Below are 19,825 nucleotides of genomic sequence, written 5' to 3' on the forward strand. Positions count from 1 at the left end.
ATGGGCTCGGTTCAGGGGAAGATGGACCTTTGTTAGGGGAAAATAGCTTAAAAGTTTTAATTTCGCCCTAGCCTGTTTGGCTCAGTGGATAGAGCTTTGGCCTGCGGACTGAAGGGTCCCAGGTTCGATTCCAGCCAAGGGCACATGCCCCGGTTGCAGGCTCCTTCCCCAGTGGGGGGCGTGCAGGAGGCAGCTGGTCAATGATTCTCTCATTGATGTTTCTAGCTCTCCCTCTCCCTTCCTCTCTGAAATCAATAAAGAAATATATTTTTTTAAAAAAGTTTTAATTTCACACCATCCTGTGTGGTTACTTCAAGTCTCTGAGTTTGTAAGGCCGCCATGCAGGTCCCCCCAGCTTGTCAGGTTTAGTTTGTGGCCCCTTTGGCATATGAGCTGTTACTCAACCAAAGTTAATTTCCAGTCTTATACTCCATTTTGCAGAAATGGAATCAGATTGCATGAGAGCTTTTGTACATGGTCATTTTAACAAGATTTCAGAGAAGTTTTCCAATAAATATTCATTTACAAAATTGTTTCGCAACTATTTTTTTTCCCAACTCTTTACTTAGCCTGCCCTAGGATGCTGATCCTGGGTCTTGGTTGCATGTTAAAAGCCCTGAGGTGTCTTAGTGCCTGGTCCCAGCCCCAGAGATGATGCCTGTTGACTCAGGTATTCCAGAACAAAAAGCAAAAGCACCACTGCAAGTGACTCTCATGTGCACTCGGAGCTGAGAAATGCCAGTGGCACTTCCCAGACTTGCCCAGTTCCTTCCTGGACCTACAGAAGCCTGCAGGCATTTCACTCACCAGTGATTCATTTCCACCAGGCCAGTTTTGGAAATCCAGTCTGCACTCAACAGTGCTCAGTAATTACCAACTTAAGTGCCACCTTCTAAAGTAAAATTGAAGGGGCGGAAATTGCTGGGTCATGAGGTATGCAATATTTTTAAGGCTTTTCAGTTTCTTGCTAGATGTCCTTCAGAGAGATCCTGCCAATTAACATTCCCAAAGCAGCTGTTAAAAAAATTCAATCCAGTGAATTTGAAGATCTAATTGGCTTTTTTGAAGGATTAATAAATTGGGCAATATCCCATCTAATCCTATGTAATAAAAGGCTAATATGCAAATTGTCCCTATGGGCGGGAGTTCGACTGACCAGGAGTTAGATGTGCACTGACCACCAGGGGGCAGCATGGAGCATGGTGGCACTGGCAATGGAAGCACTGCTGGCCCCAATGGGCCCCAATGAGAGCGGGACTGGCGGGATGGTGGAGCAGGTGAGTGGGCAGCACCAGGCTAAGGCAGGTGCAAAGGGAGGCTCTCGACAGCAGTTGCTAGGGACCCTACCCATGCACGAACTTTGTGCACTGGGCCTCTAGTCTATATATATAAAAGTCTAAGCAACCATTCGACCAGTAGCTATGACACACACTGACCACCAGGGGACAGATGCTCAACGCACAGGCATGGAAACATGGAACAGACTGATGAATCTCAGGGGGGGAGGGGAGAGGGAAGGGCAGGAAGAGATTAACCAAAGATCTTATATGCATACTAGAGGCCCAGTGCGCGGATTCTTGCCCTGGTGGGGTGTCCTTCAGCCTGGCCTGTGGAGATCGGGCTGAAACTAGCAGTCTGACATCTCCCGAGGGGTCCCAGATCCATGCACTGGGCCTTTGGTAAACAATAAGAGAGGCTGCTCCACGGGCCTGTACAAAACGGAAGATTTTTCTAGGAAACTCAGTGGGACAAAAAGTTAAAAAAAAAAAAAATTGCTTCAGGCAAGGTCACCTATCTTTGGAGGAAAAGTGACAGGGGTCTTATCAACTAACGTTTTCAGTTCACGTTCCGGAGCTTGCATGGTGCTTCTGTTTGAGACATTACAAAATATTTGCACATTGTGTTACCCCCCTCAAAAAAAAACTTGTTAAAGTGAAAACTACAGTCTCACAATGCAAAATGGCATCACTCATGCTAAAAGCCCATGATACCAAACCTAGATTTAATACCTGACATAATTGTTATTTCACCCTCTCCCAGAAATATAATTTTAATTAACCCGTTGGAATTTTCTGGTCAAGTGCCAGGAAGTTAATGTGTCAGTCCTCTCCATCCACCATGAAAAGAAGAGGCATTCTGCATGATACACACCTTTCCCATTCCTGCCCAAAATGAACTTATTTTCTTTCGTTAATAGTTGCCTTGCCCACTTTGCTTCCTGTAAAAACCTTCCATCTTGAATGGCCTCCGAGAATTCCCTTCTCGCTGCTACATGGGATGCTGCCCAACTCAGTAATCACTTAGGGAAGCTCATTAGACCTTCAAATTTACTCAGGCGAGTTTTGTTTTGAACACATTAAGCGCCCTGTCAGTCACCGGTGGCTGACACTATACTTCCCATCCGGAAAACAAAACAGGCTGGGCGCTTAACGTGTTAATAAACAATACCTTTTTTTCTGTAGACGCATTTTCAAAATTAAGATATCCAGAGCTTCCTGTGTATTCCCTGAGAACACTCAGGCCCTGAGTTAATTTCCTGGTGACCACACACTGGGTGGCCTGGCCCGGCAGAAATGTGCTCTGACCCTGTGGAAGCCGTGCCTCCGCAGCCCTCGAGAGAAGGCCTACTAGTCCCCAGCCTCTGCTGGCGGCAGCGTTGGCGCTGGCCCTCGGCTCACAGCTGCACGTTCCAGCCCCTGTCTCCGCATCACACAGCTTTCTTCCAGGCCCTTCCCATGAGGACACCAGTCAGTGGATTTGGGGCCCACTCTAACCTGGTGTGACCTCATCTTAACTAATTACACCTGAAAAGACCCCATTTCCAAATAAGGTCACATTCTGAAGTTCCAAGTGGACATGAATTTTGGGGAGACTCTATTCAACCCAGTAGAAGCCCTAAGCGCTCATGAACATATGTCTTGGTAGTTCAACCCCCCTCATCTCTGCCCTTATTTTATTAACCTAAAAGTAAAAGGCCAAAGTGAGGGGCAGCAGCATTTATTTGAGATCAAAAGCATAGCTATTTGGGAAGCACTGATTCAGGCAGAAACCCAAATGATGCTTCAAGTAGGAGATTAGGAGGAGGCCAGGGTCACTTATGAGACAGGGAAGGAGAACAGTTACATTGATGAAGGAAGGTTCTCCCCAGGTGCAGATAAGCTAACATAGTGATGCTCGTTCTAAAGGGTGTTTCTCATTTCTAGTTCCATAGGTGTCATCCCTCCAATAGTCAGAATATCTGCTTTCTTGTTACCTTTGCAGACAGTCCTGCGGTCCTCTCTGCTCCACTGGTTGGCAACCCTGACTTGAGCTTGCAGGTTCTCTCAGGTCTGGCTCTGGAATGTGGTTTCCTGTAGAGGTGGTCAGTTTTCCCCCGCAGGCTCCAGGCACATAGGGGAGAGCCTGTTGCAGTTCCCTGGACTAGAGCTATCCGTGTGTCCTGTGATAAGGGTTGGGTTGCTTATGACACTGAACACATGATGACAGTAGCATCTTTGACCTAAAATGTTCAGTTGTTAACACTGGAAGGAATGTGGGTATTTCAGAGATCTTGGATCTCTGTGGGTGAGCTGACCTGGGGGCTCTATGTTTACTCATGCCGTTAGCTGTTTAGGAGCTAATGATGCTGCTGCAAATCAGCTGATTTAATTTAAACTGTTGGTCAGTCCTCAAGATGGAGCTCCCTGCTTTGGGGATGTCAGTGGCCTGCACATCCGTGCCAGCCCCTTGTCGACTCAGATCTGACCTTGTGATGCTCACACTGTTCCTTCTTTTTCCCAGGGCAGCCTTCTGAGTGGTCGACAACAATCCAGGGAAGGCCCAGATTAAAGCATGCGCAGCCCTAGCTGGTTTGACTCAGCGGAGAGAGCGTCTGGCCATGGACTGGAGGGTCCTGGGTTTGATTCCAGAAAAGGGCACATACCTCGGTTGCAGGCTCGATTCCCAGCTCTGGTTGAGGCACGTGCAGGAAGTAACCAATCGATGTGTCTCTCGCATGGATGTTTCTCTCTCTGTCTCTCCACCTCCCTTCCACTCTCTCTAAAACTCAATGGAAAAATATCCTCGGGTGAGGATTAACATAAATAAAGCATGCATGCACAGGCGTCCTGCTGCTGCTGCACCACATGGTGTCACATTTGGCTCCAGTCATGTTGGCCATGGTGGGCAGCACAAGAACAAGATAATTTTGATCACACTTACCAAACACGTCTCTGACCTCACAGGGCTCATTAACTTCTCTGAATACTGAGTCGGCTTTTGCAGAAATCAAGTTGCACATTTATTTTTTTATTTTTATACTAGAGGCCCAATGCACGAAATTCATGCAAGAGTAGGCCTTCCTTCCCCCAGCTGCCAGCACTGGCTTCCCTCTGGCTGCCTGCAGGCACCCAGGACCTGGGCTTCCCTCCGACCCCGGCTTCCTCCAGAAAGACGTCCTGTCTAATTAGCATATTACCCTTTTATTATTATAGATATTTTTATTGATTTCCGAGAGGAAGCAAGAGGGAGAGAGAGATAGAAACATCAATGATGAGAGAGACATTGATTAACTGCCTCCTGCATGCCCCCCACTGGGGATCGAGCCCGAAACCCGGGTATGTGCACTTGACCAGAACTGAACCCAGGACCTTTCAGTCTGCAGGCTGACACTCTATCCACTGAGCCAAATCAGCCAGGGCTGCACATTTATTATTAATTTTGTAATTTAGGAGAACCTTTCATCTTAGTCTCTAAATGACTGGTGGGACTACATAGGATGTCCCTATATATATATATACAGACACATACTTTGAATAATTATAAAGGCAGTGTTTATTAAAATACATTTCATTTTCAAAATGGAGCTATCAGGTGTTAACGTGTAAAGTGTATACATTTTGGGTGTACATCATATATATATATAAAGGTATATATATATATACCTTTCAGAAAAATAATGTGGTAATATGCATTAAGGTTCTAAAACGTTAATATACTTTTTCTAAATAATTCCACTCTGAAAGTCTATCAGAATTAGAAAACCTCTTTTGTCCCTAGCTGGTTTCGCTCAGTGGATAGAGCATCGGCCTGTGGACCAAAGGGTCCCAGGTTCAATTCCGGTCAAGGGCACATGCCCGGGTTTTGGGCTCAATCCCCAGTAGGGGGTGTCCAGGAGGCAGCCAATCAATGATTCTCTCTCATCATTGATGTTTCTCTCCCTCTCCCTCTCTGAAATCAATAATATATATATATATATATATTTTTTTTTAATACCCTCTTTTGGATGAGAAATTCAGTAACATTTCTTTTCATCAGCAACACCTAAATGTCCAACAATAAGGGAATAGCTACAGGATATCTGCCAGCAAGAATATTATGCAGTTGCCCCGCCGGCGTGGCTCATTGGAGAGTGTCAACCTGTGAACCAGGAGGTCACGGTTCAATTCCTGGTCAGGGCATGTGCCCGGGTTGCAGGCTCGATCCCCAGTAGGGGGTGTGCAGGAGGCAGCCGATCAGTGATTCTTATCATTGATGTTTCTGTCTCTCCCTCTCCCTTCCTCTCTGAAATCAATAGAAATATATTTTTTAAAAGAATATTATGCAGTCATTGTTAATGTTATTTACCAACCATTTAACATTATATGGCAAATCCATACATGGGATACTGCTCAGCAATTAAAAATGAATGAACTATTAGATGGATCAACTTAACGGATCTCAAGGGAACTATGCTTGATGAAAATAAAAGCTAATATTAAAAAGTCACGTATTTATGATTCCATTTTTATAACATTTTGAAAATAGCAACATCTTAGAAATAAAAAATAGATTAGTGGTTTTTCCGGAGATCAGGGGTGCTGGGGGGCAGCGGTGGGAAGACTCACATGGGAGAATGAATGGTTTTTATTTGCACGGAATGACATCCCTGGGTTTCTAAAGTTCCATCTCGCTCCGTCCAGTCATAGAAGACGCAGCTGGAGTGTCAGGACGGCTAGAAGCAAAGCCAGTGAGCAGTTTCCATTCCGTGTGGAGCATCAGGCCCCGCTCAGCACCAGGCTAGCTGCAGTCCATTAGTCCACTGTGTGTGGGGTCCACTCGGCCGCAGGCCACCGGGACGATGCAGGGGAGCCCCACAAACCCAGAGTCGCACGTGTCCCAGGAGTCCCAAGAGCAGTAAGAGCACAGAGAGCTGATTCCCCTGTTTAGGGGCGTTAATACCCCAACTCTTCTGCACTTGCAGCGGCCACGCCCATTCTGGCCAGTGTCCTCTGTTCCAGGTGTGCTCGACAGCAAGCTCCTTCCCTGTGTTGCCCCAACTTTACTGGCGTGAGTCTTTCCCTTTGCTGTCCCACGCCCCTGGGGAGTGTAAAGTTGCAGCTTCCTGGTGACGCTGCCCAAACGGCTGCCTGTGATTCTCCGTTTCTGTTCCTAGTAACTAGCTGAGTACAGGGGTATCAGTGCCATTCCACTTTCCAGGTGGAACACTGCAGCACACAGGCAAGGCAGCCTGCGTCTTCCAGGTGCTAACGGCTCCTGCGGCTGCTTTGTTTCTTATCGCTCTCAAGTGATTCTTCCAGAAAAACTGGGAGAGGCAAGAGGAGGGAGGCGGCCTCAGCGGGAACGCGTGGTCTTCTGCCCAGAGATGCATAGTCCGCTCCGGGCCGGTGGACAGCGCGCGTGCGCAGGCAAATCAGGCTGCATCCGCACTCGGGTGACACGCGCTGGGGGACGTTCGCCTGCGGGGCCGGGGGGGGGGGGGGGGGGGGGGGGGGGGGGGGGGATGCCACACGGAGAGCCTCTGGGCTGCAGAGAGCCTCTGGGCGGAGGGCGGCCATGAGTGCCAAGCAGAGCTTGCGGGGGAACTGAAGTAGCAACTGCGGGCCAGTGCCAAGGAGTGGCTGCGCAAGTCCTGCCTCCTGGCCCAGAAGGCGCGCAATCGCAGAACAGCCACTGTGGCGGGCCAGATTGACGTCCTCCTGGCCTCGCCATGGGGGTTTGTGTATCTGGGAAGCCGCAGGCCTCCAGTGGTACATCCTCTCCTCCCCCACCTTGCGTGCTAACGTGCCCCAGTGCACTGTCACCCACGCGTGCCTGCAACAGTCCTGGACCATGGCACGTGGAAGTCACCCTCCCCCCTTCGCTGCACTTCCATCAACCCCAGCATGCCTACTTCCCACACAGGACATGCGCACATCCCCTCTTATGTGCTCAGGTCCTTTGGAGAGTGTCTGGGTGTTCTGGGTGCTGAGGGTGGGCGCCTGTGAGAGAGCAGAGTGGTGACGCCCTGTTCCCACGGAGGCCAGTGCAATGACGAGATCGCTTCCGTGGGGCTAATGCAGGTGCTGAGGCAGGAGCAGGTGCAGACAGACACACCTGGTGGGCACGGGCGGCCCTTGCAGAGGTTCCTTGGGTCAGTGTTCAAGATCGGGAACCCAGGGGAGGCGAGGAGTTCAGTCCTCTCAGTGACACGGTGGGATAGTTGGGGTGACTGCAGAGGAGGAATGTGCACTCGGGGTGCCGGTGCCCCTGAGCAAAGGCTGCCCTGACTAAGCCTCCCTCCTTTGGGTCCTAGCGCACTCCTTCTGGGCAGCAGGTGACAGGACGTGCTTTTCCGAGTTAATGAGAGAAAACATTAATTCTCCTGCTGCCCACGAAGGTGGAAAGTGGGGTGGGGAGACATATGGGGAGTGAGTGAGGTTCCCTGTCTGGGGGTTCCAAATCCGCTGTTGGTTCCTTTCACCGCTGACTAGAGATATGCAGGGTGTCCCCCCAAAATGTATACACACTTTGAATACCTACTAATTCCAATGGGTTGAAGCATGAAAAGAAAGAAAGAACAATGGAGCTGTCATCTGTTAAAAGTGCGGGCACAGCTCTAACCGGCTTGGCTCAGTGGATAGAGCGTCGGCCTGCGGACTGAAGGTTCCCAGGTTTGATTCTGGTCAAGGGCATGTACGTTGGTTGCAGGCACATCCCCAGTAGGGAGTGTGCAGGAGGCAGCTGATCGATGTTTCTCTCTCATCTATGTTTCTAACCCTCTATCCCTCTCCCTTCCTCTCTGTAAAAAAATCAATAAAATATATATTTTTTAAAAAGTGCAGGCACAAACAGGCAGTTGGACATTCCCCGAGGGGTCCCAGATTGGAGAGGGTGCAGGCCAGACTGAGGGGCCCCTTTTCCCCCTGTGCACGAATTTCGTGCACTGGGCCTCTAGTATATATATCTACACTAATAAAAGAGAAACATGGTAATTGGCGTACGACCGCTACCCTTCCCATTGGCTAATCAGCGAGATATGCAAATTAACTGTCAGCCAAGATGGCGGCCGGCAGCCAGGCAGCTGAGAACAGGAGGCTTGGTTGCCCCAGCATGAGGAAGCCAAGGTTCCCCGTCTGCAGCTGTGGGGCTCTGAGCTCCTGAAGCAACAACTCCAAAAGATACAATGTTTCAATTATAGAAGCTAAAAGATGGCGGTTAATTTGCATACTCAGGCTCCAAGCAGAGCGAAGCCAAACAGCCCTGAAGCAGCAGGGCAGAGAGGTCTCAGGGACCCGGGATCAGCGGAGCCAACAGGCCTCCCACCCGGGATCAGTGGAGCTGCGAGGCCTCCCGGCCCCCGGATCAGCGGAGCCGAGAGGCCTCCCGGCCCTGGGATCAGCGGAGCCGAGAGGCCTACTGGCCTGGGATCAGCAGAGCCGCAAGGCCTGAGGACCCCTGGATCAGCGGAGCCGAGAGGCCTCAGGACCCCGGGATCAGCGGAGCCGAGAGGCCTCAGGACCCCGGGATCAGCGGAGCCGAGAGGCCTCAGGACCCCGGGATCAGCGGAGCCGAGAGGCCTCAGGACCCCGGGATCAGCGGAGCCGAGAGGCCTCAGGACCCCTGGATCAGTGGAGCCGAGAGGCGTCCTGGCCACGGTTATCAGTAGCCGAGAGGCCTCCCGGCCCTGGATCAGCAGAGCCAAGAGGCCTCCCGGCCGGGATCAGTGGAGCCTCGAGACCTCAGGACCCCCGGATCAGCGGAGCCGAGAGGCGTCCTGGCCCCGGGATCAGCAGAGCAGCGAGGCCTCCCAGCACCGGGATCAGTGTGACAGGGGGCAGCGACCAAACCCCTGATTGCCCTGTGGGCTCTGGGTGTGACAGGGTGCGGAGCCCCAACCCTCTGATCGGCCCTGCTCTGTGTGTGACAGGGGGGAGCTCCCCAACCCTCTGATCGGCCCTGCTCTGTGTGTGACAGGGGGGAGCTCCCAAACCTCCTGATGGGCCCTGCTCTGTGTGTGACAGGGGGGAGCTCCCCAACCCCCTGATGGACCCTGCTCTGTGTGTGACAGGGGGGAGCGCCCCAACCCTCCTGATGGGCCCTGCTCTGTGTGTGACAGGGTAAGGAGCCCCAACCCCCCTGATGGTCCCTGCTCTGTGTGGGACAGGGGGGAGCTCCCCAACCCCCTTGATGGGCCCTGCTCTGTGCGTGACAGGGGGTGGCGCTGCAACCTCCCTATCGACCCTGCTTTGAGTGTGACAGGGGGCGGTGCCCCAACCCCCCAATCAGCCCTACTCTGAGCATGACTGAGGGTGGCATCGCAACCTCCTGATCCGCCCTGCTCTGTGCGTGACAGGGGGCGGTGCCCCAACTCCCCAATTGGCCCTTCTCTGAGCCCGATCAGGGGCTGCACCTAGGGATTAGGCCTGCCCTCTGCCACCCGGGAGCAGGCCTAAGCCAGCAGGTCATTATCTCCCGAGGGGTCCCAGACTGCGAGAGGGCACAGGCCGGGCTGAGGGACCCCCCTCCCCGCTGAGTGCACAAATTTTTGTGCACCGGGCCTCTAATATATATATATATATATATATATATATATATATATATATATATATATAGCAACTTATAAGCTCAAAAGGGTAAACAAAGAACAAAGTGGTGGTAGTTTCCATTTCCCTGTTGAAGATAGCTTTGAACCCTTTGCCCTGTCTACATTGAATTGTGCTGGAATTCATTTGGCATGACCAAACCAACTCTGGGTGAGCTACAGTGCAGGTGCCTTGGGATTTGCAGGCCAATAAATAGTGAGGCAGGATTTCCATGAACCATCTCTGTTCATTAGGAAAGACACAAGAGAACTACTGTGTCAAGAGTAGCATGATGTCACAGTTAAGAACATGGGCCCTAAATTCCAGGAAGATAGCTGCTGACGGAAAGGCAGACTGAAAGACAGTGTGAGAGTGAGAGAATGAAAGGAGAGTGTGTGGACATACCGAGAGTGTAGATTTGTGGGTGAGCGATAGCTATACTCCAGGGGACTGTTGGAGACTGTTGGATCGGGCTCCCCTTACCGGGCAGCCTCCACTGCTGCTGAAATCTCTCCCCGAGCGGCCAGATCAGCCGCGGAGACCGCGCCATCTTGAGTGGCTGATATTGGAAGCATATACATCCAGAGACCCTGCAACCACGGCACCCAGGGACCAGCTACAAATCCAGGAACACCGGATCTCAAGCAGCACGAATACGTGGACTCAGAGAAGCCCTGCTCCTCCTCACAGAAAGGTCAGATTTTGCCTAGATAAAGGTGCAGTTTGTAATTCAGGTTGGAGAGAGGAACGCGTGCGGGGGAAGTCTGTGCCCCACAAAGTCCGTGGCTGTTGGGGCCAGCGTGATCCGCGAGTGTGGAAGGGGTCCCGCAGGGCTGCTGGCAGAAGGGAACTCTAAACATCAGCCCATAGCTGGACTGGGTGCAAAAAGGCAGCCTCAGATTTTGCCAGTTTCCTGGCTGCTTAGTGCCAGGGGAGAGAGGACATGCAGAAGAGACTTTGGGAGAATTGCGCACAGAGCTGGATGGGGGAGGGTTGTGAGCTTGTGCACTTACTCTGGCTCTTTCTTTTTTTCTCCTTAAATCTTTGCTTTTGATTATTAAACGCAATACATAGGATCGCCCAATTGGGCTCACTCACAGAGACTGCAGGGGAAAGTTGTTTTTGTGGAACCTGGGATCAGTGCGGGGACTAACGACCAAGGAACCAGCTCTGGGTCAGTCAACTCTCCCAAACCAGTATTAAGTGCAATAGGGAAAACAAAACCTAAATACTGGCTAAGGAGGACTTATAGCCTCGGAGGTCAATCCAGAAACACTGCCACCCAGGGGCTGAACCACAAACTGACTCTTCTGCAAACACAAATAAAGGCAGTCTGGGAAACAAATACTGCCGGCTTTAAAATCAGGACTGTGGTCTACAACACGGAGGAACAGTGTATCGCAGGGAACTTCAACACTCTCCTGAATACCTGACAGGACTAAGGCGTGCCAAGCAGAGGAGTAGAGGAAGTGAAGGACCTTCACTACTGCACATTTTAATTTTTTTTCACCTTTTACTTAAGAAACTAAATATTTTTTTCTTTTTTCCTCACCCGATTTTACCTTCTTAATTATTACATTTTTATTTTTAACCAGTATTATTACTACTACCATTTTACCTTTTTTTTAAAGTGTCATTTTATTTTCTCGTTATTTTATTTCGGGATTAGTGTTCTACACTCTATTTTCATCTTTCCTTTAGCATCATTTTTACTCTATTTCAACTTTACCTTTATGCCAAAACTCTCTTCCTCACTTTTCCCCTCTTGTTGTCCTGTTTCTCTTACCCTATTCCTGCTTTAGATTTTCCCTATTCCTTCTTTTTACCCCCATTAAAATTTCACCCTACTTATATATCTAATTTCCAATCCCCCGCTCCAAGTCCATATACACCTCTCTCTTCTCTTTCTTCACTATCCAAATTTTTTTTCTCTCTGTCGTTTTGTTGTTGTTTGCTTGATTGTTGATTATATTGGTTTTTTTATGCTTGTTTGTGAGATTGTTTGACTTTTTCTTTTTTATATTTTTTGTTGGGTGTTTTTTTTTTTGGTTATTTTTTGCTTCTGTTTTCCTTCACCTCGCTTGATATTAGTTGTTGTTTGTAGTTTGCATTCATCTCTAGGGATCTGTTGTTGGAATTTGTTGGGATTAGTGGCTGTTCCATTGGAGTTTTCTCCCCATATAAATAGTTTCTTCCCCTCTTCTATTTCATTCTCTTTCTTTTCTCTCTTACTTTTTTTTCCTTTTCCCAATTTCATTTTTGCACTCCCTTATTTTTCTTCTTTTTCTCTTCTTCTTTCTTTCTTATCCCCTAATTATCTTTTCTCTGGTGGTCACCTTTATTTGGGGTTATTAGTATCTTGAATACATTTGTGTTCAGTGCATTGTGCTTTGTTTTGTTGTATTTTGTGCCTTTAAATCAATGCAGCAGAGAGAGAACTACATAACCAAACACCTGGAGAAAAGAGATCATGGGGAGACAAAGAAACAGCCCTCATATGGAAGATAAACAGGCATCACCAGAAAAGGAAGTAAACGAAATGGAGGCAATGGAGGCAAGCAACATGTCAGAGAAAGAATTCAGAGAACTGGTCATAAGGTGGATGAAAAGAAAGGAAGACAAATTCAACAATATGTGTAAGAACCAAGAGGAAATGAAGAAGAACCAAGAAGAAATGAAAAATGACATCACTGCTATAAAGAACTCAATAGAAAGCATTGACAGTAGACTAGAAGAAGCAGAGGACTGCATCAGTGAGCTAGAAGTCAAGGTAGGAAAAAAATACCCAAGCAGAGCAGCTTCTAGAAAAAAAAAATTGAAAAGCAGGAGCAGAACCTAAGAGAAATTTGGGACAACATGAAACGAACATCCGCATAATAGCGGTGCCAGAAGGAGAGGAAACTGAGCAAGGAATAGAAAACCTGTTTGACCAAGAAACCAGAAACACCAATCAGAAAGGATATATGTACCCCTATGTTCATAGCAGCACAATTCACCATAGCTAAGATCTGGAAACAGCCTAAGTGCCCATCAGTAGATGAATGGATTAGAAAACTGTGGTACATCTACACGATGGAATACTATGCTGCTGTAAAAAGGAAAGAACTCTTACCATTTGCAACGGCATGGATGGAACTGGAGAGCATTATGCTAAGTGAAATAAGCCAGTCAATGAAGGAAAAATACCACATGATCTCACTCATTCATGGATAATAGAGACCATTATAAACTTTTGAACAATAATAGATACAGAGGCAGAGCTGCCTCAAACAGATTGTCAAACTGCAGCGGGAAGGCCGGGGAGGGTTGGGGGGCAAGAGGGAGGGGGGTAAGAGATCAACCAAAGGACTTGTATGCATGCATATAAGCATAACCAATGGACATAAATCACTGGGGGATAGGGGAGGCTAGGGGACTGTCAAGGGCGGGGGGAAAAATGAACACATATGTAATACCCTTTGTAATACTTTAAGCAAGAAAAAAAAAAGGTAAGCAGTTAGCCTCAGGCTACCATGCAAAAAAAAAAAAAAAGAAAACCTGTTTGAAGAAATAATGACAGAAAACTTCCCTGATATAGGGAAGAAAAAACTCACACAATTCCAAGAAGCTCACAGAGTCCCAAAAAAATGAACCCCAAAAGACTGATGCCAAGGCACATTATAATTAAATTGGCAAACTCCAATGACAAAGCAAGAATCTTAAAAGCGGCCAGAGAGAGACAGAAAGCTACCTACAAAGGATCCCCCATCAGACTAGTGACTGATTTCTCAACAGAAACACATCAGGCAAGAAGGGAATGGAATGAAATATACAAAGTCATGCAAAGGAAGGGTCTGAATCCAAGAATACTGCACCCAACAAGGCTATCAATCAAAATTGAGGGTGAAATCAGGAGCTTCACAGACAAAAAAGGACTTTGGGAGTTTATTATCACCAAACCAGCAATGCAAGAAATGCTAAAGGGTCTGCTGTAAAAAGAAAATAATACGAAATGAAGAAGGAACACAGGGGTAAAGAATAAAAATGTTGACAAACAAGTATCTATAAATAATAACTTTAAATGTAAATGGATTAAATGCCCCAATAAAAAGACATAGTGTAACTGAGTGGATAAGAAAACATGACCCATACATCTGCTGTTTACAGGAAACTCACCTCAGAAAAAAAGATGCACACAGACTGATGGTGAAGGGATGGAAAAAGGTTTTTCAGGCAAATGGAAATGAAAAAAAAAGCTGGGGTAGCAAGACTTATTTCTGACAAATTAGATCTCAAAGTGAAGGACATAAAAAGAGATAAGGAAGGCCACTTCATAATACTAAAGGGAGCAATCCAACAAAAAGAATTAACTCTGGTAAACATATACACACCCAATATAGGAGCACCCAAATACATAAAAAAAACTTCTGGAGGAGATCAAAGGAGAGATTGACAGCTATACAATCATAGTAGGGGACTTTAATACCCCACTATCACCATTGGACAAATCCTCTAAACAAAAAATCAGCAAAGAAACATAAATCCTAAATGACTCACTAGATCAGATGGAATTAATTGACATCTTCAGAACATTTTACCCCAAAGCCACAGAATATACATTCTTCTCAAGTGCACATGGGTTATTTTTAAAGATAGACCGTATATTGGGTCACAGGCAAAGTCTCTTCAAATTCAAAAAGATAGAAATCATATCAAGCATCTTCTCAAATCACAATGGCATAAAACTGGAAATCAACTACAATAAAAACAATCCAAAAAAATTAAACACATGGAGACTAAATAGCATGTTATTAAACAATGACTGGGTTACCAGAGAGATCAAAGAAGAAATAAAAAACATCATGGCAACAAACAACAATGAAAACACAACAATCCAAAACCTATGGGACACAGCAAAAGCAGTCTTGAGAGGGAAGTTTATAGCTCTACAGGCCTATCTCAAAAAACAAGAAACAATGATAATAAATTACCTAACCCTACAACTCAAAGAGTTAGAAAGAGAGCAACAAGAAAAGCCCAGTGTAAGCAGAAGGAAGGAAATAATAAAGATTAGGGCGGAGATAAACGACATAGAGACAAAAAAACAATACAAAAGATCAACAAAACCAAGAGCTGGTTCTTTGAAAGGATAAACAAGATTGATGAGCCTCTAGCCAGGCTCACCAAGAAGCAAAGAGAGAGGACCCAAATAAACAAAATCAGAAATGAAAGAGGAGAAATAACAACAGACCCCACAGAAATACAAAGGATTGTTAAAAAAATACTATGAACTGCCCTAACCGGTTTAGCTCAGTGGATAGAGCCTTGGCCTGTGGACTGAAGGGTCCCAGGTTCGATTCTAGTCAAGGGCATGTACCTTGATTGTGGGCACATTCCCAGTAGGTGGTGTGCAGGAGGCAGCTGATCGATGCTTCTCTCTCATCTATGTTTCCAACTCTCTATCCCTCTCCCTTCTGTGAAAAATCAATAAAATATATTTTTAAAAAATACTGTGAACAACTCTACTCAAAAAACTAGACAACCTGGAGGAAATGGACATATTCCTAGAAAAATACAACCTTCCAAAACTCAATCAGGAAGAATCTACAAATCTCAATAGGCCAATAACTATGGAAGAAATTGAAGCAGTCCCAGGCCTTGTCCCGGAGCAAATGGAGTAAGCAGCTGAAACTAATAACACCCACCCCAAATTGGCAAAATTACTCAGCTGGTGAGACAGTTTACAGCCGGGAAGGGCAGAGCTCCCCTGGAAAGGTAAAAAACCAGGGATCTGGGCAGGAAAGTTTGCCAGACCTCTGAGCCCAGAGGCGCAGAGGGAGACCGCGTGGCAGACAGCCACATCTCTTGGGACAGGCACAGCCTCTGACTGGGGAAAGGAGATCTTCGGGATTCCTGGCGCCAGGGGATTTGAGATCTGGGTTCTGTAATTACGGAGGACTGAGCCTAAAAGGGGGCAGCCTGAAGAGCTGACAAGACCATGCAGTGCTGGTAAGAGAGGAGCTTACAGAGACTCAGACTTCCCTGTTTCCACGGCCAGCGTTTGTTTGTTTTCACTGAACCCTGTTCATAGGACATTTCGGATACAGATACTCACTTGGCTGAAGAGAGGGAAAAGGTGCGGACAAGTGGAATCTGGGGAGAGGCTGAGGAGAGAAGGGGGGCCAGGAGAGGGGGCAGCAAATTGAGTGCTGAGTCACCCCTGAGCCCAGGACTAGAGCAGCCATTCTCTCCGGAGGTTAGGATTCCTCCCCCCAGCCCCCAGGCAAGGAGCACAGCCACACCTAGATTCCGCCCTAAATGAGATGAAGGATTAAAATAATTTGATTAGTCCCTGGGAGTTAACAGAGTCTGGCCTATAGAGGGACTTTCAGTCCCAGCAACAATGATTAAAGAACCAGCTCTGGGCAGTGGACTTCCCCAAACCAGTTTTAAGTGCAATAGGGAAAATAAACCCTAGCTACTGGATAGAGAGGCTGTATAGCCTCAGAGGCCAATCCAGAAACACTGCCACCCAGGGGCTGAGTCACAAACTGACTCTTAGGTAAATACAAATTAAGGCAGTCCGGGACACAAATACGGCCTGCTTTAGAATCAGGACCGTGGTTTACAACACGGAGGAACAGTGTATCACAGGGAAATTCAACATTCTCCTGAATACCTGGCAGGACTAAGGCGAGCCAGACTGAAGAGTAGAAGAACCGAAGGACCTTCACTACTGCAAATTTTTACTTATTTATTTTATTCTTTTTTCACCTTTTAACTAAGAAAGCAATTTTTTTCTTTTTCCATCACCTGATTTTACCCTTTTAATTACTACATTTTTATTTTTAACTAGTATTATTACTGCTACCATTTTACAATTTTTTAAACTGTAATTTTATTTTCTCTTTATTTTATTTTGGGATTAGTGTTCTCCATTCTATTTTCATCATTCCTTTAGCATCATTTTTCTCTACCTCAATTTTACCTCTATGCTAAAATCCTCTTCCTCACTTTTCCCCTTTTGTTGTCCTGTTTCTCTTACCCTATTCCTGCTTTAGGGCCGTGAGGCTGCTATGGGCACAGGGTTTGGTCTTGGCCCATCCTCTGCGCCCCCACCCAGCTCCTCCTGCCGTGGCCCCCGGTCCCCTGTCTGCCGGCAGCCCTGCTCATGCTGCTGCTGCTCCCACGGGCTGACAGCGCCAGCACGCTAGCATCCGCTGATGGCACAGAATGATTGGGGCTGGTGGCAGCAGTGGGTGTGAGTGGGGCAGGTGCCATGAGTGGGTGTGAGTGGTAGCTGCTTCCCTGATCACCCCTCACGAGCAGGGGGAGGTGATAAAGCCCTCAGGGGTGACTGGGGCTGGCAGCTGCCGCTCGCACCGCTGATGATGCCAAGTGATCGGACTGGCGCTGGGCACCAGCAGCAGATTCAAGCAGCAGCTCCAGTGCCGACAGTGGGTGCCAGTGGCGGCTCCATTGCTGGTAGCAGGTGCGAGCAGAGCTGTCACCAGCAGCTGGTGTGAGAGGCAGCTGCTGGCCTGGATCACCCCTCGGGAGTAGGGGGAGGTGGAGAAACCCTCAGGGGTGATCAGGGCAGATGCCAGCAGCAGGCACCAGCACTGGGCAGGACTGCGGCATGCAGAAGCAAAGAATTTTTTGTAACTGCCAGAGGCTCGCCCCGATGACAGTGACTGGTGCCCCATGTTGGTCTGCGCCCTTGCTCACCTGCTCCACCGTCCCACCGCAGCCAATGACCGCCAGGTTCTGCACTCTGCCGCCTGCTGCCAACACTGCCATATTCCATGCGCACCCCCTGGTGCTCAGTGCACATCATAGCGACCAGTTGTTCGGTTGTTCCACTGTTCAGTCTATTTGCATATTAGCCTTTTATTATATAGGAATTCTCAGAAGAGAAACTACACAAATAATGCAATTTAACCTTGCAACAAGAAAATTAAGATAATTAGGAATAAACTTAACCAAGGAGTTAAAAGACTTGTACTCGGAAAACTAAAGGACGTTGAAAAAAGATAGAAAAAGATGTAAACAAGTGGAAGAATATACCATGTTCATGGATTGGTAGAATTAACCTCATTAAAATGTCCATACTACCCAAGGCAATCTACAAAGTCAATGCAATTCCTATTAAAATACAAAAAGCATATTTCACAAATCTGGAAGAAATACTCCAAAAATTTATGTGGAACAGGAAAAAGACCCAAATAGTTGCAGCAATCTTGAGAAAAAAGAACAAAGTTGGAGGAATCACAATACCAGATTTCAAGTTGTACTACAAAACCACCATATGAAGCAGGGGGTCCCTCGGGGGTGAGGACGACGGAGCCCCAACGCGCTAGGGCGTCTGCATGCATGACTCCGGGGACCAGATTCATTGACGCAGATCCGTTTAATTGAGGAACTACAGGGGTATATATAGCATGAGGGGACCAACCAGAGGGAGACACGTTGCTATAGGCGACCAATCAGAGGGAGACACATTGCTATAGGCGACCAATGGCTGAAAGGCTGGGGTACTATGCATGTGGCTCTAGGAGTTAGTTCAGGCGGGCGTTGCTACTTCCTGGTGTGCCGAGGAAGCATGTCATGGTGGAGTGTGCTCACACCATTGCAACAGCCACAGCGCTGAGACATACTTCCTGAGCTCTTCTACAACCATATTCAAAACAGTCTGGGACTGGCACAAGAACAGGCATATAGACAATGGAACAGAACAGAAACCAACCCAGGCCATTACACTCAATATCTGACAAAGGAGGCAAGAGCATACATTGGAGCAGAGACAGTCTCTTCAATAAATGGTGCTGGGAAAATTGGACAAATACATGCAAAAAAAAATGAAAATAGACCAACAACTTACATCATACAAAAAAATAAACTCAAAATGGCTAAAAGACTTAAATATAAGTAGTGAAACCATAAAAATCCTAGAAGAAACCATACGCAGCAAAATCTCAGACATCTCTCATAGCAATATGTTTACAGATACATCTAGGGCAAAGGAAACTAAGAGGAAAATAAACAAATGGGACTATATCAAAATAAAGGGCTTCTTCACAGCAGAAGAAACCATCGGCAAAATGACAAGAGAGCCCACTGCATGGGAGAACATATTTGCCAATGATACATTTGATAAAGGTTAATATTCAAAACATATAAGGAACTCATACAACTTGAGAGCTTGTTTGGAGGTTCTAGCAGGGGAGCGCAGCTACTCGTATACCCTTGACCGAAGACCGGTCCTCTCCTCGGGGGGGAAGGTCGTCCTCTTCGACCGAGCGCGCAGCTTCGGGAGGGACGCACATGGATCGGTGAGGGAGGAGGGGGACACCCGCCTAGCCAGCCAGATCAGCCGAATCAACCCTGGCGATCAATGGGGTGACAGATGTCGCAGCCAGATCGCCCTCACATCCAGGAACTCATACAACTTAACAAAAAGGAAGACAAACAATCAAATTTAAAAAATGGGCAAAAACCTAACTAGACACCGTTCCAAAGTGGACATACAGATGGCCAAGAGACATATGAAAAAATGTTCAATGTCACTGATCATCAAAGAGATGCAAATTCAAACAACACCTGTCAGGATGGCTACCATCAACAAATCAACAAATGACAAGTGCTAGGGAGGATGCAGAGAAAGGGAACTGTTGTGCACTGCTGGTGGGAATGCAGACTAGGGCCGCCACTGTGGAAAACAGTATGGGGTTTCCTCAAAAATTTAAAAATGGAACTGCCATTTTACCCAATGACCCCACTTCTAGGAATATATCCTAAGAAACCTGAAGCGCCAATCAGAAAGAACGTATGCACCCCTATGTTTGTAGCAGCACAATTTACAATAGCTAAGATCTGGAAACAGCCCCAGTGCCCATCAGTCTTGGCTTTGAATTCTTTATTTTTTTTTAAGTTTTAAAATATATTTTTATTGATTTTAGAGAGGAAGGGAGAGAGAGAAAGATAAAAACATCAATGATGAGAGAGAATCACTGATTGGCTGCCTC

The sequence above is a fragment of the Myotis myotis genome, unplaced genomic scaffold, assembly GCF_014108235.1.
Source record: "Myotis myotis isolate mMyoMyo1 unplaced genomic scaffold, mMyoMyo1.p scaffold_m19_p_22, whole genome shotgun sequence".
Lineage (NCBI taxonomy): Eukaryota > Metazoa > Chordata > Mammalia > Chiroptera > Vespertilionidae > Myotis > Myotis myotis.